Raw genomic sequence first — 26,517 nt, 5'->3', positions numbered from 1 at the left:
CATCGGAGTTAAATACAAAATTCACAATGCCGACTTCAGTACAAGAAGACTGACTCTTCTTACTGTCTATGTTTTGAACCATTCCTGTGACACTAGTTATAGATTCCGATGCTTCACTTCAGTTTTACTGTATCCCTCTGACCTTCTTATTGACGGTGAAACACAGAAATTGCATCGGAATTAAATACAAAGAGGGACAATGCCGACTCAAGTACAAGAAGACTGACTTTTCCTACTGTCTATGTTAGAACCATTCCTGTGAGACTAGTTATAGATTCCGATGCTTCACTTCAGGTTTACCGTATCCCTATGACCTTCATATTGACGATCAAACAGAGAAATTTCATCTGAATTAAATACAAAAGGCACAATGCCGACTCAAGTACAAGAAGACTGGCTCTTCTTAAAGCCTATGTATTGAACCATTCCTGTGACACTAGTTATACATTCCGATGCTTCACTTCAGGTTTACTGTATCCCTCTTGCCTCCTTATTGACGATGAAACACAGAAATTGCATCGGAATTAAACACAAAAGACACAATGCCGACTCAAGTACAACAAGACTGGCTCTTCTTACTGTCTATGTTTTGAACCTTTCCTGTGAGACCGGTTTTGGATTCCGATGCTTCACTTCAGGTTTACCGTATCCCTTGGACCTTCTTATTGACCTCGAAACACAGAAATTGCATCGGAATTAAACAGAATAGACACAATGCCGACTTAAGTACAAGAAAACTGACTCTTCTTACTGTCTATGCTTTTAACCATTCCTGTGACACTAGTTATAGATTCCGATGCTTCACTTCAGGTTTACTGTATCCCTCTGACCTTCTTATTGACGATGAAACACAGAAATTGCATCGGAATTAAATACAAAAGGCACAATGCCTAATCAAGCAAAAGAAGACTGGCTCCTCTTACTGTCTATGTTTTTAACCATTCCTGTGACACTAGTTATAGATTCCAATGCTTCACTTCAGGTTTACTGTATCCCTTGGACTTTCTTATAGACGATGAAACACAGAAATTGCATGGGAATTATATACAAAACTCACAATGCCGACTTAAGTACAAGAAGACTGACTCTTCTTACTGTCTACGTTTTGAACCACTCCTGAGACACTAGTTTTAAATTCCGATGCTTCACTTCAGGTTTACAGTATCTCTCTGACCACCTTATTGACGATGAAACACAGAAATTGCATCAGAATTAAATACAAAAGCACAATGCCGACTGAAGTACAAGGGAACTGACTCTTCTTACTGTGTATGTTTTGAACCATTCCTGTGACACTAGTCATAGATTCCGATGCTTCACTTCAGGTTTACTGTATACCTGTGACCTTCTTATTGACGATGTAACACAGAAATTGCTTCGGAATTATATACAGAAGGCACAATGCCGACTTAAGTACAAGAAAACTGACTCTTCTTACTGTCTATGTTTTTAACCATTCCTGTGACACTAGTTGTAGATTCCGATGCTTCACTTCAGTTTTACTGTATCCCTCTGACCTTCTTATTGACGATGAAACACAGAAATTGCATCAGAATTAAATACAAAAGGCACAATGCCGACTGAAGTACAAGAAAACTGACTCTTCTTACTGTATATGTTTTGAACCATTCCTGTGACACTAGTTATAGATTCCGATGCTTCACTTCAGGTTTACTGTATACCTGTGACCTTCTTATTGACGATGTAACACAGAAATTTCTTCGGAATTATATACAGAAGGCACAATGCCGACTTAAGTACAAGAAAACTGACTCTTCTTACTGTCTATGATTTTAACCATTCCTGTGACACTGGTTATAGATTCCGATACTTCACATTAGGTTTACTGTATCCTTCTGACCTTCTTATTGACGATGAAACACAGATATTGCATCGGAATTAAATAGAAAAGGCACAATGCCGACTTAAGTTCAAGAAGACTGACTCTTCCTACTGTCTATGTTTTGAACCATTCCTGTGACACTAGTTATAGATTGCGATGCTACACTTCAGGTTTACTGTATCCAACTTACCTTGTTATTGATGATGAAGCACAGTAATTGCATCGGAGTTAAATACAAAAGGCACAATGCCGACTTCAGTACAAGAAGACTGACTCTTCTTACTGTCTATGTTTTGAACCATTCCTGTGACACTAGTTATAGATTCCGATGCTTCACTTCAGTTTTACTGTATCCCTCTGACCTTCTTATTGACGATGAAACACAGAGATTGCATCTAAATTAAATACAAAAGCACAATGCCGACTTAAGTACAAGAAGACTGACTCTTCTTATTGTCCATGCTTTGAACCATTCCTGTGACACTAGTTATAGATTCCGATGCTTCACTTCAGGTTTACCGTATCCCTATGACCTTCATATTGACGATCAAACACAGAAATTTCATCGGAATTAAATACAAAAGGCACAATGCCGACTCAAGTACAAGAAGACTGGCTCTTCTTAAAGCCTATTTATTGAACCATTCCTGTGACACTAGTTATACATTCCGATGCTTCACTTCAGGTTTACTGTATTCAGCTGAACTTCTTATTGACGATGAAACACAGAAATTGCATCGGAATTAAATACAAAAGGCGCAATGCTGACTTAAGTTTAAGATGACTGACTCTTCCTATTGCGTAAGTTTTGAACCATTCCTGTGACACTAGTTTTAGATTCCGATGCTTCACTTCAGGTTTACCGTATCTCTCTGACCTCCTTATTGACGATGAAACACAGATATTGCATCTTAACTAAATACAAAAGGCAAAATGCAGACTTCAGTACAAGAAGACTGACTCTTCTTACTGTCTATGTTTTGAACCATTCCTGTGACACTAGTTATAGATTCCGATGCTTCACTTCAGTTTTTCTGTATCCCTTGGACATTCCTATTGACGACGAAACACAGAAACTGCATCGGAATTAAATACAAGAGGCACAACGCCGACTCAAGTACAAGAAGACTGGCTCTTCTTACTGTCCATGCTTTGAACCTTTCCTGTGAGACCGGTTTTAAATTCCGATGCTTCACTTCAGGTTTACCGTATCCCTTGGACCTCCTTATTGACGCCGAAATACAGAAATTGCATCGGAATTAAATAGAATAGGCACAATGAAGACTTAAGTACAAGAAAACAAACTCTTCCAACCGTCTATGTTTTGATCCGTTTCTGTGACACTAGATATAGATTCCGATGCTTCACTTCAGGTTTACTGTATCCCTCTGACCTTCTTATTGACGATGAAACACAGAAATTGCATCGGAATTAAATACAAATGGCACAATGCCTACTCAAGTAAAAGATGCCTGGCTCCTCTTACTGTCTATGTTTTGAACCATTCCTGTGACACTAGTTAGAGATTCCGATGCTTCACTTCAGGTTTACTGTATCCCTTGGATTTTCTTATAGACGATGAAACACAGAAATTGCATCGGAATTATATACAAAACTCACAATGCCGACTTAAGTACAAGAAGACTGACTCTTCTTACTGTCTACGTTTTGAACCATTCCTGAGACACTAGTTTTAAATTCCAATGCTTCACTTCAGGTTTACAGTATCTCTCTGACCTCCTTATTGACGATGAAACACAGAAATTGCATCTTAACAAAACACAAAAGGCACAATGCAGACTTAAGTACAAGAAGACTGACTCTTCTTACTGTCTACGTTTTGAACCATTCCTGAGACACTAGTTTTAAATTCCGATGCTTCACTTCAGGTTTACTGTATCTCTCTGACCACCTTATTGACGATGAAACACAGAAATTGCATCCTAACTAATTACAAAAGCCACAATGCAGACTTAAGTACAAGTAGTCTGACTCTTATTATTGTCTATGCTTTGAACTATTCCTGTGACACTAGTTATAGATTCCGATGCTTCACTTCAGGTTTACTGTACCTCTCTGACCATCTTATTGACGATCAAACACAGATATTTCATCGGAATTAAATACAAAAGTCACAATGCCGACTTAAGTACAAGAAAAGTTACTCTTCGTACTGTCTATGTTTTGAACCATTCCTGTGACACTAGTTATAGATTCCGATGCTTCACATCAGATTTACTGTATCCCTGTGACCTTCTTATTGACGATGAAACACAGAAATGGCATCGGAAGTAAATACAAATGGCACAATGCCGACTCAAGTACAAGAAGAGTGGCTCGTCTTACTGTCTATGTTTTGAAACTTTCCTGTGAGCCTGGTTTTAGTTTCCGAGGCTTCACTTCAGGTTTACTGTATTCCTTGGACATTTCTATTGACGACGAAACACAGAAATTGCATCGGAATTAAATACAAAAGGCACAATGCCGACTTAAGTACAAGAAGACTGGCTCCTCTTACTGTCTATGATTTGAACCATTCCTGTGACACTAGTTATGGATTCCGATGCTTCACTTCAGGTTTACTGTATCCAGCTGACCTTCTTATTGATGATGAAGCACAGTAATTGCATCGGAGTTAAATACAAAATTCACAATGCCGACTTCTGTACAAGAAGACTGACTTTTCCTACTGTCTATTTTAGAACCATTCCTGTGACACTAGTTATAGATTCCGATGCTTCACTTCAGGTTTACTGTATCCCTATGACCTTCATATTGACGATCAAACACAGAAATGTCATCGGAATTAAATACAAAAGGCACAATGCCGACTCAAGTACAAGAAGACTGGCTCTTCTTAAAGCCTATGTATTGAACCATTCCTGTGACACTAGTTATACATTCCGATGCTTTACTTCAGGTTTACTGTATTCAGCTGAACTTCTTATTGACGATGAAACACAGAAATGGCATCGGAAGTAAATACAAATGGCACAATGCCGACTCAAGTACAAGAAGACTATCTCTTCTTACTGTCTATGATTTGAACGTTTCCTGTGAGCCTGGTTTTAGATTACGATTATTCTCTTCAGGTTTACTGTATCCCTTGGACATTTCTATTGACGACGAAACACAGAAATTGCATCGGAGTTAAATACGAAAGGCACAATGCCGACTTAAGTTCAAGAAGACTGACTCTTCCTACTGTCTAAGATTTGAACCTTTCCTGTGACAGTTGTTTTAGATTCCGATGCTTCACTTCAGGTTTACTGTTTCTCTCTGACCACCTTATTGACGATGAAACACAGAAATTGCATCCTAACTAATTACAAAAGGCACAATGCAGACTTAAGTACAAGTAGACTGACTCTTATTATTGTCTATGCTTTGAACCATTCCTGTGACACTAGTTATAGATTCCGATGCTTCATTTCAGGTTTACTGTATCTCTCTGACCTTCTTATTGACTATCAAACACAGATATTTCATCGGAATTAAATACAAAAGGCACAATGCCGACTTAAGTACAAGAAAAGTACTCTTCGTAGTATCTATGTTTTGAACCATTCCTGTGACACTAGTTATAGATTCCGATGCTTCACGTCAGATTTACTGTATCCCTCTGACCTTCTTATTGACGATGACACACAGAAATTGCAACCTAATTAAATACAAAAGCACAATGCCGACTTAAGTACAAGAAGACTGGCTCTTCTTATTGTCTATGTTTTGAACCTTTCCTGTGAGACCGGCTTTAGATTCCGATGCTTCGCTTCAGATTTCTTTATCCCGTGGACTTTCTCATTGACGACCAAAAGCAGAAATTGCATCGGAATTGAATACAAGAAAACTGACACTTCTTACTGTCTATGTTTAGAAGCATTCCTGTGACACTAGTTACAGATTTCGATACTTCACTTCAGGTTTACTGTATCCCTCTGACCTTCTTATTGACGATGAAACACAGAAATTGCATCGGAATTAAATATAAAAGGCACAATGCCGACTTAAGTACAAGAAAACTGACTCTTCTTACTGTCTATGTTTTGAACCATTCCTGTGACACTAGTTATAGATTCCGATGCTTCACTTCAGGTTTACTGTATACCTGTGACCTTCTTATTGACGATGAAACACAGAAATTGCTTCGGAATTATATACAGAAGGCACAATGCCGACTTAAGTACAAGAAAACTGACTCTTCTTACTGTCTATGTTTTTAACCATTCCTGTGACACTAGTTACAGATTCCGATACTTCACATTAGGTTTACTGTATCCTCCTGACCTTCTTATTGACGATGAAACACAGAAATTGCATCGGAATTAAATACAAAAGGCACAATGCCGACGTAAGTTCAAGAAGACTGACCCTTCCTACTGTCTATGTTTTGAACCATTCCTGTGACACTAGTTATAGATTCTGATGCTTCCCTTCAGGTTTACTGGATCCCTCTGACCTTCTTATTGACGATGAAACACACAAATTGCATCGGAGTTAAATACAAAAGGCACAATGCCGACTCAAGTACAAGAAGACTGGCTCCTCTTACTGTCTATGATTTGAACCATTCCTGTGACACTAGTTATAGATTCCGATGCTTCACTTCAGGTTTACTGTATCCAGATGACCTTCTTATTGACGATGAAACACAGAAATTGCATCGGAATTAAATAGAAAAGGCACAATGCCGACTTAAGTACAAGAAAACTGACTCTTCTTACTGTCTATGTTTTGAACCATTCCTGTGACACTAGTTATAGATTCCGATGCTTCACTTCAGGTTTACTGTATACCTGTGACCTTCTTATTGACGATGAAACACAGAAATTGCTTCGGAATTATATACAGAAGGCACAATGCCGACTTAAGTACAAGAAAACTGACTCTTCTTACTGTCTATGTTTTTAACCATTCCTGTGACACTAGTTATAGATTCCGATACTTCACATTAGGTTTACTGTATCCTTCTGACCTTCGTATTGACGATGAAAAACAGAAATTGCATCGGAATTAAATACAAAAGGCACAATGCCGACTTAAGTACAAGAAGACTGACTCTTCCTACTGTCTATGTTTTGAACCATTCCTGTGACACTAGTTATAGATTCCGATGCTTCACTTCAGGTTTACTGTATCCCTCTGACCTTCTTTTTGACGATGAAACACAGAAATTGCATCGGAGTTAAATACAAAAGCCACAATGCCGACTCAAGTACAAGAAGACTGGCTCCTCTTACTGTCTATGATTTGAACCATTCCTGTGACAATAGTTATAGATTCCGATACTTCACATTAGGTTTACTGTATCCTTCTGACCTTCGTATTGACGATGAAAAACAGAAATTGCTTCGGAATTAAATACAAAAGGCACAATGCCGACTTAAGTACAAGAAGACTGACTCTTCCTACTGTATATGTTTTGAACCATTCTTGTGACACTAGTTATAGATTCCGATGCTTCACTTCAGATTTACTGTATCCCTATGACCTTCATATTGACGATCAAACACAGAAATTTCATCGGAATTAAATACAAAAGGCACAATGCCGACTCAAGTACAAGAAGACTGGCTCTTCTTAATGCCTATGTATTGAACGATACCTGTGACACTAGTTGTACATTCCGATGCTTCACTTCAGGTTTACTGTATTCAGCTGAACTTCTTATTGACGATGAAACACAGATATTGCATCGGAATTAAATACAAAAGGCACAATGCTGACTTAAGTTCAAGATGACTGACTCTTCCTAGTGTCTAAGTTTTGAACCATTCCTGTGACACTAGTTTTAGATTCCGATGCTTCACTTCAGGTTTACCGTATCTCTCTGACCTCCTTATTGACGATGAAACACAGATATTGCATCTCAACTATATACAAAAGGCACAATGCAGACTTAAGTACAAGAAGACTGACTCTTCTTACTGTCTATGGTATGAAACATTCCTGTGACACTAGTTATAGATTCAGATGCTGCACTTCAGGTATACTGTATCCAGCAGACCTTCTTATTGATGATGAAGCACGGAAATTGCATCGGAGTTAAATACAAAGGGCACAATGCCGACTTAAGTACAAGAAAACTGATTCTTCTCACTGTCAATGGTTTGAACCATTCCTGTGACACTAGTTACAGATTCAGATGCTTCACTTCAGGTTTACTGTATCCCTCTGACCTTCTTTTTGACGATCAAACACAGATACTTCATCGGAATTAAATACAAAAGGCACAATGCCGACTTACGTACATGAAAACTGACTCTTCTTACTGTCTATGTTTTGAACCATTCCTGTGACACTAGTTATAGATTCCGATGCATCACTTCAGGTTTACTGTATCCCTGTGATCTACTTATTGACGATGAAACACAGAAATTGCATCGGAATTAAATACAAAAGGCACAATGCCGACTTAAGTACAAGAAAACTGACTCTTCGTACTGTCTATGATTTGAACCATTCCTGTGACACTAGTTATAGATTCCGATGCTTCACTTCAGGTTTACTGTATCCCTCTGACCTTCTTATTGACGATGAAACACAGAAATGGCATCGGAAGTAAATAGAAATAGCACAATGCCGACTCAAGTACAAGAAGACTGGCTCTTCTTACTGTCTATGATTTGAACCTTTCCTGTGAGCCTGGTTTTAGATTACGGTGCTTCTCTTCAGGTTTACTGTATCCCTTGGACATTTCTATTGACGACGAAACACAGAAATTGCAGCGGAATTAAATACAAAAGGCACAATGCCGACTTAAGTACAAGAAGACTGACTCTTCTTACTGTCTATGCTTTGAACCATTCCTGTGACACTAGTTATAGATTCGGATGCTTCACCTCAGTTTTACTGTATCCCTCTGACCTTCTTATTGACGATGAAACACAGAAAATGCATCGGAATTAAATACAAAAGGTACAATGCCGACTCAAGTACAAGAAGACTGGCTCTTCTTACTGTCTAGGGTTTGAACCTTTCCTGTGAGACCGGTTGTAGATTCCGATGCTTCACTTCAGATATACTGTATCCCGTTGACCTTCTTATTGACGACGAAAAGCAGAAACTGCATCGGAATTGAATACAAAAGGCACAATGCCGACCTAAGTACAAGAAAACTGACACTTCTTACTGTCTATGTTTTAAAGCATTCCTGTGACACTAGTTATAGATTCCGATTCATCACTTCAGGTTTACTGTATCCTTCTTACCTTCTTATTGACGATGAAACACAGAAATTGCATCGGAATTAAATAGAAAAGGCACATTGCCGCCTTAAGTACAAGATAATTGACTCTTCTTACTGTCTATGTTTTGAACCATTCCTGTGACACTAGTTATGGATTCCGATGCTTCACTTCAGTTTTACTGTATCCCTGTGACCTTCTTATTGACGATGAAACACAGAAATTGCATCCGAATTAAATACAAAAGGCACAATGCCGACATAAGTACAAGAAAACTGACTCTTCTTACTGTCTATGCTTTTAACCATTCCTGTGACACTAGTTATAGATTCCGATGATTCACTTCAGGTTTACTGTATCCCTCTGACCTTCTTATTGACGATGAAACACAGAAATTGCATCAGAATTAAAATACAAAAGTCACAATGCCTACTCAAGTAAAAGAAGACTGGCTCCTCTTACTGTCTATGTTTTCAACCATTCCTGTGACACTGATTATAGATTCCGATACTTCACATTAGGTTTACTGTATCCTTCTGACCTTCTTATTGACGATGAAACACAGATATTGCATCGGAATTAAATACAAAAGGCACAATGCCGACTTAAGTACAAGAAGACTGACTCTTCCTACTGTCAATGTTTTGAACCATTCCTGTGACACTAGTTACAGATTCCGATGCTTCACTTCAGGTTTACTGTATCCCTCTGACCTTCTTATTGACGGTGAAACACAGAAATTGCATCGGAATTAAATACAAAAAGGCACAATGCCGACTAAAGTACAAGAAGACTGATTTTTCCTACTGTCTATGGTTTGAACCATTCCTGTGACACTAGTTATAGATTCAGATGCTTCACTTCAGGTATACTGTATCCAGCAGACCTACTTATTGATGATGAAGCACTGAAATTGCATCGGAGTTAAATACAAAAGGCACAATGCCGACTTAAGTACAAGAAGACTGACTCTTCTTACTGTCTATGGTTTGAACCATTCCTGTGACACTAGTTACAGATTCAGATGCTGCACTTCAGTTATACTGTATCCAGCTGACGTTCTTATTAATGATGAAGCACAGAAATTGCATCGGAGTTAAATACGAAAGGCACAATGCCGACTTAAGTTCAAGAAGACTGACTCTTCCTACTGTCTAAGATTTGAACCATTCCTGTGACAGTTGTTTTAGATTCCGATGCTTCACTTCAGGTTTACTGTATCTCTCTGACCACCTTATTGACGATGAAACACAGAAATTGCATCCTAACTAATTACAAAAGGCACAATGCAGACTTAAGTACAAGTAGACTGACTCTTATTATTGTCTATGCTTTGAACCATTCCTGTGACACTAGTTATAGATTCCGATGCTTCGCTTCAGATTTCTTTATCCCGTGGACTTTCTCATTGACGACCAAAAGCAGAAATTGCATCGGAATTGAATACAAGAAAACTGACACTTCTTACTGTCTATGTTTAGAAGCATTCCTGTGACACTAGTTACAGATTTCGATACTTCACTTCAGGTTTACTGTATCCCTCTGACCTTCTTATTGACGATGAAACACAGAAATTGCATCGGAATTAAATATAGAAGGCACAATGCCGACTTAAGTACAAGAAAACTGACTCTTCTTACTGTCTATGTTTTGAACCATTCCTGTGACACTAGTTATAGATTCCGATGCTTCACTTCAGGTTTACTGTATACCTGTGACCTTCTTATTGACGATGAAACACAGAAATTGCATCGGAATTATATACAGAAGGCACAATGCCGACTTAAGTACAAGAAAACTGACTCTTCTTACTGTCTATGTTTTTAACCATTCCTGTGACACTAGTTACAGATTCCGATACTTCACATTAGGTTTACTGTATCCTTCTGACCTTCTTATTGACGATGAAACACAGAAATTGCATCGGAATTAAATACAAAAGGCACAATGCCGACGTAAGTACAAGAAGACTGACTCTTCCTACTGTCTATGTTTTGAACCATTCCTGTGACACTAGTTATAGATTCTGATGCTTCACTTCAGGTTTACTGTATCCCTCTGACCTTCTTATTGACGATGAAACACACAAATTGCATCGGAGTTAAATACAAAAGGCACAATGCGGACTCAAGTACAAGAAGACTGGCTCCTCTTACTGTCTATGATTTTAACAATTCCTGTGACACTAGTTATAGATTCCGATGCTTCACTTCAGGTTTACTGTATCCAGATGACCTTCTTATTGACGATGAAACACAGAAATTGCATCGGAATTAAATAGAAAAGGCACAATGCCGACTTAAGTACAAGAAAACTGACTCTTCTTACTGTCTATGTTTTGAACCATTCCTGTGACACTAGTTATAGATTCCGATGCTTCACTTTAGGTTTACTGTATACCTGTGACCTTCTTATTGACGATGAAACACAGAAATTGCTTCGGAATTATATACAGAAGGCACAATGCCGACTTAAGTACAAGAAAACTGACTCTTCTTACTGTCTATGTTTTTAACCATTCCTGTGACACTAGTTATAGATTCCGATACTTCACATTAGGTTTACTGTATCCTTCTGACCTTCGTATTGACGATGAAAAACAGAAATTGCATCGGAATTAAATACAAAAGGCACAATGCTTACTCAAGTACAAAAAGACTGACTCTTCCTACTGTCTATGTTTTGAACCATTCCTGTGACACTAGTTATAGATTCCGATGCTTCACTTCAGGTTTACTGTATCCCTCTGACCTTCTTATTGACGATGAAACACAGAAATTGCATCGGAGTTAAATACAAAAGCCACAATGCCGACTCAAGTACAAGAAGACTGGCTCCTCTTACTGACTATGATTTGAACCATTCCTGTGACACTAGTTATAGTTTCCGATGCTTCACTTCAGGTTTACTGTATCCAACTGACCTTCTTATTGATGATGAAGTACAGTAATTGCATCGGAGTTAAATACAAAAGGCACAATGCCGACTTCAGTACAAGAAGACTGACTCTTCTTACTGTCTATGTTTTGAACCATTCCTGTGACACTAGTTATAGATTCAGATGCTTCACTTCAGTTTTACTGTATCCCTCTGACCTTCGTATTGACGATGAAACACAGAAATTGCATCGGAATTAAATACAAAAAGGCACAATGCCGTCTCAAGTACAAGAAGACTGACTTTTCTTACTGTATATATTTTGAACCATTCTTGTGACACTAGTTATAGATTCCGATGCTTCACTTCAGATTTACTGTATCCCTATGACCTTCATATTGACGATGAAACACAGAAATTTCATCGGAATTAAATACAAAAGGCACAATGCCGACTCAAGTACAAGAAGACTGGCTCTTCTTAATGCCTATGTATTGAACGATACCTGTGACACTAGTTATACATTCCGATGCTTCACTTCAGGTTTACTGTATTCAGCTGAACTTCTTATTGACGATGAAACACAGATATTGCATCGGAATTAAATACAAAAGGCACAATGCTGACTTAAGTTCAAGATGACTGACTCTTCCTAGTGTCTAAGTTTTGAACCATTCCTGTGACACTAGTTTTAGATTCCGATGCTTCACTTCAGGTTTACCGTATCTCTCTGACCTCCTTATTGACGATGAAACACAGATATTGCATCTCAACTATATACAAAAGGCACAATGCCGACTTAAGTACAAGAAAACTGACTCTTCGTACTGTCTATGATTTGAACCATTCCTGTGACACTAGTTATAGATTCCGATGCTTCACTTCAGGTTTACTGTATCCCTCTGACCTTCTTATTGACGATGAAACACAGAAATGGCATCGGAAGTAAATACAAATAGCACAATGCCAACTCAAGTACAAGAAGACTGGCTCTTCTTACTGTCTATGATTTGAACCTTTCCTGTGAGCCTGGTTTTAGATTACGGTGCTTCTCTTCAGGTTTACTGTATCCCTTGGACATTTCTATTGACGACGAAACACAGAAATTGCAGCGGAATTAAATACAAAAGGCACAATGCCGACTTAAGTACAAGAAGACTGACTCTTCTTACTGTCTATGCTTTGAACCATTCCTGTGACACTAGTTATAGATTCGGATGCTTCACCTCAGTTTTACTGTATCCCTCTGACCTTCTTATTGACGATGAAACACAGAAAATGCATCGGAATTAAATACAAAAGGTACAATGCCGACTCAAGTACAAGAAGACTGGCTCTTCTTACTGTCTAGGGTTTGAACCTTTCCTGTGAGACCGGTTTTAGATTCCGATGCTTCACTTCAGATATACTGTATCCCGTTGACCTTCTTATTGACGACGAAAAGCAGAAACTGCATCGGAATTGAATACAAAAGGCACAATGCCGACTCAAGTACAAGAAGACTGGCTCTTCTTACTGTGTAGGGTTTGAACCTTTCCTGTGAGACCGGTTTTAGATTCCGATGCTTCACTTCAGGTTTACCGTATCCCTTGGACCTTCTTATTGACGCCGAAACACAGAAATTGGATCGGAATTAAATAGAATAGGCACAATGCCGACTTAAGTACAAGAAAACAAACTCTTCCTAGCGTCTATGTTTTGATCCATTCCTGTGACACAAGATATAGATTCCGATGCTTCACTTCAGGTTTACTGTATCCCTGTGACCTTCTTATTGACGATGAAACACAGAAATTGCATCCGAATTAAATACAAAAGGCACAATGCCGACATAAGTACAAGAAAACTGACTCTTCTTACTGTCTATGCTTTTAACCATTCCTGTGACACTAGTTACAGATTCCGATGCTTCACTTCAGGTTTACTGTATCCCTCTGACCTTCATATTGACGATGAAACACAGAAATTGCATCGGAATTAAATACAAAAGGCACAATGCCTACTCAAGTAAAAGATGACTGGCTCCTCTTACTGTCTATGTTTGAACCATTCCTGTGACACTAGTTATAGATTCCGATGCTTCACTTCAGGTTTACTGTATCCCTTGGACTTTCGTATAGACGATGAAACACAGAAATTGCATCGGAATTATATACAAAACTCACAATGCCGACTTAAGTACAAGAAGACTGACTCTTCTTACTGTCTACATTTTGAACCATTCCTGAGACACTAGTTTTAAATTCCGATGCTTCACTTCAGGTTTACAGTATCTCTCTGACCTCCTTATTGACGATGAAACACAGAAATTGCATCTTAACAAAACACAAAAGGCACAATGCAGACTTAAGTACAAGAAGACTGACTCTTCTTACTGTCTACGTTTTGAACCATTCCTGAGACACTAGTTTTAAATTCCGATGCTTCACTTCAGGTTTACTGTATCTCTCTGACCTTCTTATTGACGATCAAACAAGATATTTCATCGGAATTAAATACAAAAGTCACAATGCCGACTTAAGTACAAGAAAAGTGACTCTTCGTACTGTCTATGTTTTGAACCATTCCTGTGACACTAGTTGTAGATTCCGATGCTTCACATCAGATTTACTGTATCCCTGTTACCTTCTTATTGACGATGAAACACAGAAATGGCATCGGAAGTAAATACAAATGGCACAAGGCCGACTCAAGTACAAGAAGACTGGCTCGTCTTACTGTCTATTTTTTGAAACTTTCCTGTGAGCCTGGTTTTAGTTTCCGATGCTTCACTTCAGGTTTACTGTATTCCTTGGACATTTCTATTGACGACGAAACACAGAAATTGCATCGGAATTAAATACAAAAGGCACAATGCCGACTTAAGTACAAGAAGACTGGCTCCTCTTACTGTCTATGATTTGAACCATTCCTGTGACACTAGTTATGGATTCCGATGCTTCACTTCAGGTTTACTGTATCCAGCTGACCTTCTTATTGATGATGAAGCACAGTAATTGCATCGGAGTTAAATACAAAATTCACAATGCCGACTTCAGTACAAGAAGACTGACTCTTCTTACTGTCTATGTTTTGAACCATTCCTGTGACACTAGTTATAGATTCCGATGCTTCACTTCAGTTTTACTGTATCCCTCTGACCTTCTTATTGACGGTGAAACACAGAAATTGCATCGGAATTAAATACAAAGAGGGACAATGCCGACTCAAGTACAAGAAGACTGACTTTTCCTACTGTCTATGTTAGAACCATTCCTGTGAGACTAGTTATAGATTCCGATGCTTCACTTCAGGTTTACCGTATCCCTATGACCTTCATATTGACGATCAAACAGAGAAATTTCATCTGAATTAAATACAAAAGGCACAATGCCGACTCAAGTACAAGAAGACTGGCTCTTCTTAAAGCCTATGTATTGAACCATTCCTGTGACACTAGTTATACATTCCGATGCTTCACTTCAGGTTTATTGTATTCAGCTGAACTTCGTATTGACGATGAAACACAGAAATGGCATCGGAAGTAAATACAAATGGCACAATGCCGACTCAAGTACAAGAAGACTGGCTCTTCTTACTGTCTATGATTTGAACCTTTCCTGTGAGCCTGGTTTTAGATTACGATGCTTCTCTTCAGGTTTACTGTATCCATTGGACATTTCTATTGACGACGAAACACAGAAATTACATCGGAATTAAATACAAAAGGCACAATGCCGACTTAAGCACAAGAAGACTGACTCTTCTTACTGTCTATGTTTTGAACCATTCCTGTGACACTAGTTATAGATTCTGATGCTTCACTTCAGGTTTACTGTATCCCTCTTGCCTCCTTATTGACGATGAAACACAGAAATTGCATCGGAATTAAACACAAAAGACACAATGCCGACTCAAGTACAACAAGACTGGCTCTTCTTACTGTCTATGTTTTGAACCTTTCCTGTGAGACCGGTTTTGGATTCCGATGCTTCACTTCAGGTTTACCGTATCCCTTGGACCTTCTTATTGACCTCGAAACACAGAAATTGCATCGGAATTAAACAGAATAGACACAATGCCGACTTAAGTACAAGAAAACTGACTCTTCTTACTGTCTATGCTTTTAACCATTCCTGTGACACTAGTTATAGATTCCGATGCTTCACTTCAGGTTTACTGTATCCCTCTGACCTTCTTATTGACGATGAAACACAGAAATTGCATCGGAATTAAATACAAAAGGCACAATGCCTAATCAAGCAAAAGAAGACTGGCTCCTCTTACTGTCTATGTTTTTAACCATTCCTGTGACACTAGTTATGGGTTCCAATGCTTCACTTCAGGTTTACTGTATCCCTTGGACTTTCTTATAGACGATGAAACACAGAAATTGCATGGGAATTATATACAAAACTCACAATGCCGACTTAAGTACAAGAAGACTGACTCTTCTTACTGTCTACGTTTTGAACCACTCCTGAGACACTAGTTTTAAATTCCGATGCTTCACTTCAGGTTTACAGAATCTCTCTGACCACCTTATTGACGATGAAACACAGAAATTGCATCAGAATTAAATACAAAAGGCACAATGCCGACTGAAGTACAATTGAACTGACTCTTCTTACTGTGTATGTTTTGAACCATTCCTGTGACACTAGTCATAGATTCCGATGCTTCACTTCAGGTTTACTGTATACCTGTGACCTTCTTATTGACGATGTAACACAGAAATTGCTTCGGAATTATATACAGAAGGCACAATGCCGACTTAAGTACAAGAAAACTGACTCTTCTTACTGTCTATGTTTTTAACCATTCCTGTGACACTAGTTGTAGATTCCGATGCTTCACTTCAGTTTTACTGTATCCCTCTGACCTTCTTATTGACGATGAAACACAGAAATTGCATCAGAATTAAATACAAAAGGCACAATGCCGACTGAAGTACAAGAAAACTGACTCTTCTTACTGTATATGTTTTGAACCATTCCTGTGACACTAGTTATAGATTCCGATGCTTCACTTCAGGTTTACTGTATACCTGTGACCTTCTTATTGACGATGTAACACAGAAATTGCTTCGGAATTATATACAGAAGGCACAATGCCGACTTAAGTACAAGAAAACTGACTCTTCTTACTGTCTATGATTTTAACCATTCCTGTGACACTGGTTATAGATTCCGATACTTCACATTAGGTTTACTGTATCCTTCTGACCTTCTTATTGACGATGAAACACAGATATTGCATCGGAATTAAATAGAAAAGGCACAATGCCGACTTAAGTTCAAGAAGACTGACTCTTCCTACTGTCTATGTTTTGAACCATTCCTGTGACACTAGTTATAGATTGCGATGCTACACTTCAGGTTTACTGTATCCAACTGACCTTGTTATTAATGATGAAGCACAGTAATTGCATCGGAGTTAAATACAAAAGGCACAATGCCGACTTCAGTACAAGAAGACTGACTCTTCTTACTGTCTATGTTTTGAACCATTCCTGTGACACTAGTTATAGATTCCGATGCTTCACTTCAGTTTTACTGTATCCCTCTGACCTTCTTATTGACGATGAAACACAGAGATTGCATCTAAATTAAATACAAAAGCACAATGCCGACTTAAGTACAAGAAGACTGACTCTTCTTATTGTCCATGCTTTGAACCATTCCTGTGACACTAGTTATAGATTCCGATGCTTCACTTCAGGTTTACCGTATCCCTATGACCTTCATATTGACGATCAAACACAGAAATTTCATCGGAATTAAATACAAAAGGCACAATGCCGACTCAAGTACAAGAAGACTGGCTCTTCTTAAAGCCTATTTATTGAACCATTCCTGTGACACTAGTTATACATTCCGATGCTTCACTTCAGGTTTACTGTATTCAGCTGAACTTCTTATTGACGATGAAACACAGAAATTGCATCGGAATTAAATACAAAAGGCGCAATGCTGACTTAAGTTTAAGATGACTGACTCTTCCTATTGCGTAAGTTTTGAACCATTCCTGTGACACTAGTTTTAGATTCCGATGCTTCACTTCAGGTTTACCGTATCTCTCTGACCTCCTTATTGACGATGAAACACAGATATTGCATCTTAACTAAATACAAAAGGCAAAATGCAGACTTCAGTACAAGAAGACTGACTCTTCTTACTGTCTATGTTTTGAACCATTCCTGTGACACTAGTTACAGATTCCGATGCTTCACTTCAGTTTTTCTGTATCCCTTGGACATTCCTATTGACGACGAAACACAGAAATTGCATCGGAATTAAATACAAGAGGCACAATGCCGACTCAAGTACAAGAAGACTGGCTCTTCTTACTGTCCATGCTTTGAACCTTTCCTGTGAGACCGGTTTTAAATTCCGATGCTTCACTTCAGGTTTACCGTATCCCTTGGACCTCCTTATTGACGCCGAAATACAGAAATTGCATCGGAATTAAATAGAATAGGCACAATGAAGACTTAAGTACAAGAAAACAAACTCTTCCAACCGTCTATGTTTTGATCCGTTTCTGTGACACTAGATATAGATTCCGATGCTTCACTTCAGGTTTACTGTATCCCTCTGACCTTCTTATTGACGATGAAACACAGAAATTGCATCGGAATTAAATACAAATGGCACAATGCCTACTCAAGTAAAAGATGACTGGCTCCTCTTACTGTCTATGTTTTGAACCATTCCTGTGACACTAGTTAGAGATTCCGATGCTTCACTTCAGGTTTACTGTATCCCTTGGAATTTCTTATAGACGATGAAACACAGAAATTGCATCGGAATTATATACAAAACTCACAATGCCGACTTAAGTACAAGAAGACTGACTCTTCTTACTGTCTACGTTTTGAACCATTCCTGAGACACTAGTTTTAAATTCCAATGCTTCACTTCAGGTTTACAGTATCTCTCTGACCTCCTTATTGACGATGAAACACAGAAATTGCATCTTAACAAAACACAAAAGGCACAATGCAGACTTAAGTACAAGAAGACTGACTCTTCTTACTGTCTACGTTTTGAACCATTCCTGAGACACTAGTTTTAAATTCCGATGCTTCACTTCAGGTTTACTGTATCTCTCTGACCACCTTATTGACGATGAAACACAGAAATTGCATCCTAACTAATTACAAAAGCCACAATGCAGACTTAAGTACAAGTAGTCTGACTCTTATTATTGTCTATGCTTTGAACCATTCCTGTGACACTAGTTATAGATTCCGATGCTTCACTTCAGGTTTACTGTACCTCTCTGACCATCTTATTGACGATCAAACACAGATATTTCATCGGAATTAAATACAAAAGTCACAATGCCGACTTAAGTACAAGAAAAGTGACTCTTCGTACTGTCTATGTTTTGAACCATTCCTGTGACACTAGTTATAGATTCCGATGCTTCACATCAGATTTACTGTATCCCTGTGACCTTCTTATTGACGATGAAACACAGAAATGGCATCGGAAGTAAATACAAATGGCACAATGCCGACTCAAGTACAAGAAGACTGGCTCGTCTTACTGTCTATGTTTTGAAACTTTCCTGTGAGCCTGGTTTTAGTTTCCGATGCTTCACTTCAGGTTTACTGTATTCCTTGGACATTTCTATTGACGACGAAACACAGAAATTGCATCGGAATTAAATACAAAAGGCACAATGCCGACTTAAGTACAAGAAGACTGGCTCCTCGTACTGTCTATGATTTGAACCATTCCTGTGACACTAGTTATGGATCCAGATGCTTCACTTCAGGTTTACTGTATCCAGCTGACCTTCTTATTGATGATGAAGCACAGTAATTGCATCGGAGTTAAATACAAAATTCACAATGCCGACTTCTGTACAAGAAGACTGACTCTTCTTACTGTCTATGTTTTGAACCATTCCTGTGACACTAGTTATAGATTCCGATGCTTCACTTCAGTTTTACTGTATCCCTCTGACCTTCTTATTGACGGTGAAACACAGAAATTGCATCGGAATTAAATACAAAGAGGGACAATGCCGACTCAAGTACAAGAAGACTGACTTTTCCTACTGTCTATGTTAGAACAATTCCTGTGACACAAGTTATAGATTCCGATGCTTCACTTCAGGTTTACTGTATCCCTATGACCTTCATATTGACGATCAAACACAGAAATGTCATCGGAATTAAATACAAAAGGCACAATGCCGACTCAAGTACAAGAAGACTGGCTCTTCTTAAAGCCTATGTATTGAACCATTCCTGTGACACTAGTTATACATTCCGATGCTTTACTTCAGGTTTACTGTATTCAGCTGAACTTCTTATTGACGATGAAACGCAGAAATGGCATCGGAAGTAAATACAAATGGCACAATGCCGACTCAAGTACAAGAAGACTATCTCTTCTTACTGTCTATGATTTGAACGTTTCCTGTGAGCCTGGTTTTAGATTACGATGCTTCTCTTCAGGTTTACTGTATCCCTTGGACATTTCTATTGACGACGAAACACAGAAATTGCATCGGAATTAAATACAAAAGGCACAATGCCGACTTAAGTACAAGAAGACTGACTCTTCTTACTGTCTATGTTTTGAACCATTCCTGTGACACTAGTTATAGATTCCGATGCTTCACTTCAGTTTTACTGTATCCCTCTGACCTTCTTATTGACGATGAAACACAGAAAATGCATCGGAATTAAATACAAAAGGCACAATGCCGACTCAAGTACAAGAAGACTGGCTCTTCTTACTGTCTATGTTTTGAACCTTTCCTGTGAGACCGGTTTTAGATTCCGATGCTTCACTTCAGATTTACTGTATCCCATTGACCTTCTTATTGACGACGAAAAGCAGAAATTGCATCGGAATTGAATACAAAAGGCACAATGCCGACTTAAGTACAAGAAAACTGACACTTCTTACTCTCTATGTTTTGAAGCATTCCTGTGACACTAGTTATAGATTCCGATTCTTCACTTCAGGTTTACTGTATCCCTCTTACCTTCTTATTGACGATGAAACACAGAAATTGCATCGTAATTAAATAGAAAAGGCACATTGCCGCCTTAGGTACAAGATAATTTACTCTTCTTACTGTCTATGTTTCGAACCATTCCTGTGACACTAGTTATAGATTCCGATGCTTCACTTCAGGTTTACTGTATCCCTCTTGCCTCCTTATTGACGATGAAACACAGAAATTGCATCGGAATTAAACACAAAAGGCACAATGCCGACTCAAGTACAAGAAGACTGGCTCTTCTTACTGTCTATGTTTTGAACCTTTCCTGTGAGACCGGTTTTGGATTCCGATGCTTCACTTCAGGTTTACCGTATCCCTTGGACCTTCTTATTGACGCCGAAACACAGAAATTGCTTCGGAATTAAATAGAATAGACACAATGCCGACTTAAGTACAAGAAAACTAACTCTTCCTACCGTCTATGTTTTGATCCATTCCTGTGACACTAGTTATAGATTCCGATGCTTCACTTCAGGTTTACTGTATCCCTGTGACCTTCTTATTGACGATGAAACACAGAAATTGCATCGGAATTAAATACAAAAGGCACAATGCCGACATAAGTACAAGAAAACTGACTCTTCTTACTGTCTATGCTTTTAACGATTCCTGTGACACTAGTTATAGATTCCGATGCTTCACTTCAGGTTTACTGTATCCCTCTGACCTTCTTATTGACGATGAAACACAGAAATTGCATCGGAATTAAATACAAAAGGCACAATGCCTACTCAAGTAAATGAAGACTGGCTCCTCTTACTGTCTATGTTTTGAACCATTCCTGTGACACTTGTTATAGATTCCAATGCTTCACTTCAGTTTTACTGTATCCTTTGGACTTTCTTATAGACGATGAAACACAGAAATTGCATCCTAATTAAATACAAAAGGCACAATGGCGACTTAAGTACAAGAAGACTGACTCTTCTTACTGTCTACGTTTTGAACCATTCCTGAGACACTAGTTTTAAATTCCAATGCTTCACTTCAGGTTTACAGTATCTCTCTGACCTCCTTATTGACGATGAAACACAGAAATTGCATCTTAACAAAACACAAAAGGCACAATGCAGACTTAAGTACAAGAAGACTGACTCTTCTTACTGTCTACGTTTTGAACCATTCCTGAGACACTAGTTTTAAATTCCGATGCTTCACTTCAGGTTTACTGTATCTCTCTGACCACCTTATTGACGATGAAACACAGAAATTGCATCCTAACTAATTACAAAAGCCACAATGCAGACTTAAGTACAAGTAGTCTGACTCTTATTATTGTCTATGCTTTGAACCATTCCTGTGACACTAGTTATAGATTCCGATGCTTCACTTCAGGTTTACTGTATCTCTCTGACCATCTTATTGACGATCAAACACAGATATTTCATCGGAATTAAATACAAAAGTCACAATGGCGACTTAAGTACAAGAAAAGTGACTCTTCGTACTGTCTATGTTTTGAACCATTCCTGTGACACTAGTTATAGATTCCGACGCTTCACATCAGATTTACTGTATCCCTGTGACCTTCTTATTGACGATGAAACACAGAAATGGCATCGGAAGTAAATACAAATGGCACAATGCCGACTCAAGTACAAGAAGACTGGCTCGTCTTACTGTCTATGCTTTGAAACTTTCCTGTGAGCCTGGTTTTAGTTTCCGATGCTTCACTTCAGGTTTACTGTATTCCTTGGAAATTTCTATTGACGACGAAACACAGAAATTGCATCGGAATTAAATACAAAAGGCACAATGCCGACTTAAGTACAAGAAGACTGGCTCCTCTTACTGTCTGTGATTTGAACCATTCCTGTGACACTAGTTATGGATTCCGATGCTTCACTTCAGGTTTACTGTATCCAGCTGACCTTCTTATTGATGATGAAGGACAGTAATTGCATCGGAGTTAAATACAAAAGGCACAATGCCGAGTTCAGTACAAGAAGACTGACTCTTCTTACTGTCTATGTTTTGAACCATTCCTGTGACACTAGTTATAGATTCCGATGCTTCACTTCAGTTTTACTGTATCCCTCTGACCTTCTTATTGACGGTGAAACACAGAAATTGCATCGGAATTAAATACAAAGAGGGACAATGCCGACTCAAGTACAAGAAGACTGACTTTTCCTACTGTCTATGTTAGAACCATTCCTGTGACACTAGTTATAGATTCCGATGCTTCACTTCAGGTTTACTGTATCCCTATGACCTTCGTATTGACGATCAAACACAGAAATTTCATCGGAATTAAATACAAAAGGCACAATGCCGACTCAAGTACAGGAAGACTGGCTCTTCTTAAAGCCTATGTATTGAACCATTCCTGTGACACTAGTTATACATTCCGATGCTTTACTTCAGGTTTACTGTATTCAGCTGAACTTCTTATTGACGATGAAACACAGAAATGGCATCGGAAGTAAATACAAATGGCACAATGCCGACTCAAGTACAAGAAGACTGGCTCTTCTTACTGTCTATGATTTGAACCTTTCCTGTGAGCCTGGTTTTAGATTACGATGCTTCTCTTCAGGTTTACTGTATCCCTTGGACATTTCTATTGACGACGAAACACAGAAATTGCATCGGAATTAAATACAAAAGGCACAATGCCGACTTAAGTACAAGAAGACTGACTCTTCTTACTGTCTATGTTTTGAACCATTCCTGTGACACTAGTTATAGATTCCGATGCTTCACTTCAGTTTTACTGTATCCCTCTGACCTTCTTATTGACGATGAAACACAGAAAATGCATCGGAATTAAATACAAAAGGCACAATGCCGACTCAAGTACAAGAAGACTGGCTCTTCTTACTGTCTATGTTTTGAACCTTTCCTGTGAGACCGGTTTTAGATTCCGATGCTTCACTTCAGATTTACTGTATCCCATTGACCTTCTTATTGACGACGAAAAGCAGAAATTGCATCGGAATTGAATACAAAAGGCACAATGCCGACTTAAGTACAAGAAAACTGACACTTCTTACTGTCTATGTTTTGAAGCATTCCTGTGACACTAGTTATAGATTCCGATTCTTCACTTCAGGTTTACTGTATCCCTCTTACCTTCTTATTGACGATGAAACACAGAAATTGCATCGTAATTAAATAGAAAAGGCACATTGCCGCCTTAGGTACAAGATAATTGACTCTTCTTACTGTCTATGTTTTGAACCATTCCTGTGACACTAGTTATAGATTCCGATGCTTCACTTCAGGTTTACTGTATCCCTCTTGCCTCCTTATTGACGATGAAACACAGAAATTGCATCCGAATTAAACACAAAAGGCACAATGCCGACTCAAGTACAAGAAGACTGGCTCTTCTTACTGTCTATGTTTTGAACCTTTCCTGTGAGACCGGTTTTGGATTCCGATGCTTCACTTCAGGTTTACCGTATCCCTTGGACCTTCTTATTGACGCCGAAACACAGAAATTGCTTCGGAATTAAATAGAATATACACAATGCCGACTTAAGTACAAGAAAACTAACTCTTCCTACCGTCTATGTTTTGATCCATTCCTGTGACACTAGTTATAGATTCCGATGCTTCACTTCAGGTTTACTGTATCCCTGTGACCTTCTTATTGACGATGAAACACAGAAATTGCATCGGAATTAAATACAAAAGGCACAATGCCGACATAAGTACAAGAAAACTGACTCTTTTTACTGTCTATGCTTTTAACGATTCCTAGAACACTAGTTATGGATTCCGATGCTTCACTTCAGGTTTACTGTATCCCTCTGACCTTCTTATTGACGATGAAACACAGAAATTGCATCGGAATTAAATACAAAAGGCACAATGCCTACTCAAGTAAAAGAAGATTGGCTCCTCTTACTGTCTATGTTTTGAACCATTCCTGTGACACTTGTTATAGATTCCAATGCTTCACTTCAGTTTTACTGTATCCTTTGGACTTTCTTATAGACGATGAAACACAGAAATTGCATCCGAATTAAATACAAAAGGCACAATGGCGACTTAAGTACAAGAAGACTGACTCTTCTTACTGTCTACGTTTTGAACCATTCCTGAGACACTAGTTTTAAATTCCAATGCTTCACTTCAGGTTTACAGTATCTCTCTGACCTCCTTATTGACGATGAAACACAGAAATTGCATCTTAACAAAACACAAAAGGCACAATGCAGACTTAAGTACAAGAAGACTGACTCTTCTTACTGTCTACGTTTTGAACCATTCCTGAGACACTAGTTTTAAATTCCGATGCTTCACTTCAGGTTTACTGTATCTCTCTGACCACCTTATTGACGATGAAACACAGAAATTGCATCCTAACTAATTACAAAAGCCACAATGCAGACTTAAGTACAAGTAGTCTGACTCTTATTATTGTCTATGCTTTGAACCATTCCTGTGACACTAGTTATAGATTCCGATGCTTCACTTCAGGTTTACTGTATCTCTCTGACCATCTTATTGACGATCAAACACAGATATTTCATCGGAATTAAATACAAAAGTCACAATGCCGACTTAAGTACAAGAAAAGTGACTCTTCGTACTGTCTATGATTTGAACCATTCCTGTGACACTAGTTATAGATTCCGATGCTTCACATCAGATTTACTGTATCCCTGTGACCTTCTTATTGACGATGAAACACAGAAATGGCATCGGAAGTAAATACAAATGGCACAATGCCGACTCAAGTACAAGAAGACTGGCTCGTCTTACTGTCTATGTTTTGAAACTTTCCTGTGAGCCTGGTTTTAGTTTCCGATGCTTCATTTCAGGTTTACTGTATTCCTTGGACATTTCTATTGACGACGAAACACAGAAATTGCATCGGAATTAAATACAAAAGGCACAATGCCGACTTAAGTACAAGAAGACTGGCTCCTCTTACTGTCTATGATTTGAACCACTCCTGTGACACTAGTTATGGATTCCGATGCTTCACTTCAGGTTTACTGTATCCAGCTGACCTACTTATTGATGATGAAGCACAGTAATTGCATCGGAGTTAAATACAAAAGGCACAATGCCGACTTCAGTACAAGAAGACTGACTCTTCTTACTGTCTATGTTTTGAACCATTCCTGTGACACTAGTTATAGATTCCGATGCTTCACTTCAGTTTTACTGTATCCCTCTGACTTTCTTATTGACGGTGAAACACAGAAATTGCATCGGAATTAAATACAAAGAGGGACAAAGCCGACTCAAGTACAAGAAGACTGACTTTTCCTACTGTCTATGTTAGAACCATTCCTGTGACACTAGTTATAGATTCCGATGCTTCACTTCAGGTTTACTGTATCCCTCTGACCTTCTTATTGACGATGAAACACAGAAAATGCATCGGAATTAAATACAAAAGGCACAATGCCGACTCAAGTACAAGAAGACTGGCTCTTCTTACTGTCTATGTTTTGAACCTTTCCAGTGAGACCGGATTTAGATTCCGAACCTTCACTTCAGATTTACTGTATCCCATTGACCTTCTTATTGACGACGAAAAGCAGAAATTGCATCGGAATTGAATACAAAAGGCACAATGCCGACTTAAGTACAAGAAAACTGACACTTCTTACTGTCTATGTCTTGAAGCATTCCTGT

The sequence above is a fragment of the Schistocerca piceifrons genome, chromosome 2, assembly GCF_021461385.2.
Source record: "Schistocerca piceifrons isolate TAMUIC-IGC-003096 chromosome 2, iqSchPice1.1, whole genome shotgun sequence".
Lineage (NCBI taxonomy): Eukaryota > Metazoa > Arthropoda > Insecta > Orthoptera > Acrididae > Schistocerca > Schistocerca piceifrons.
Note: the sequence above shows the minus strand (reverse complement) of the source record.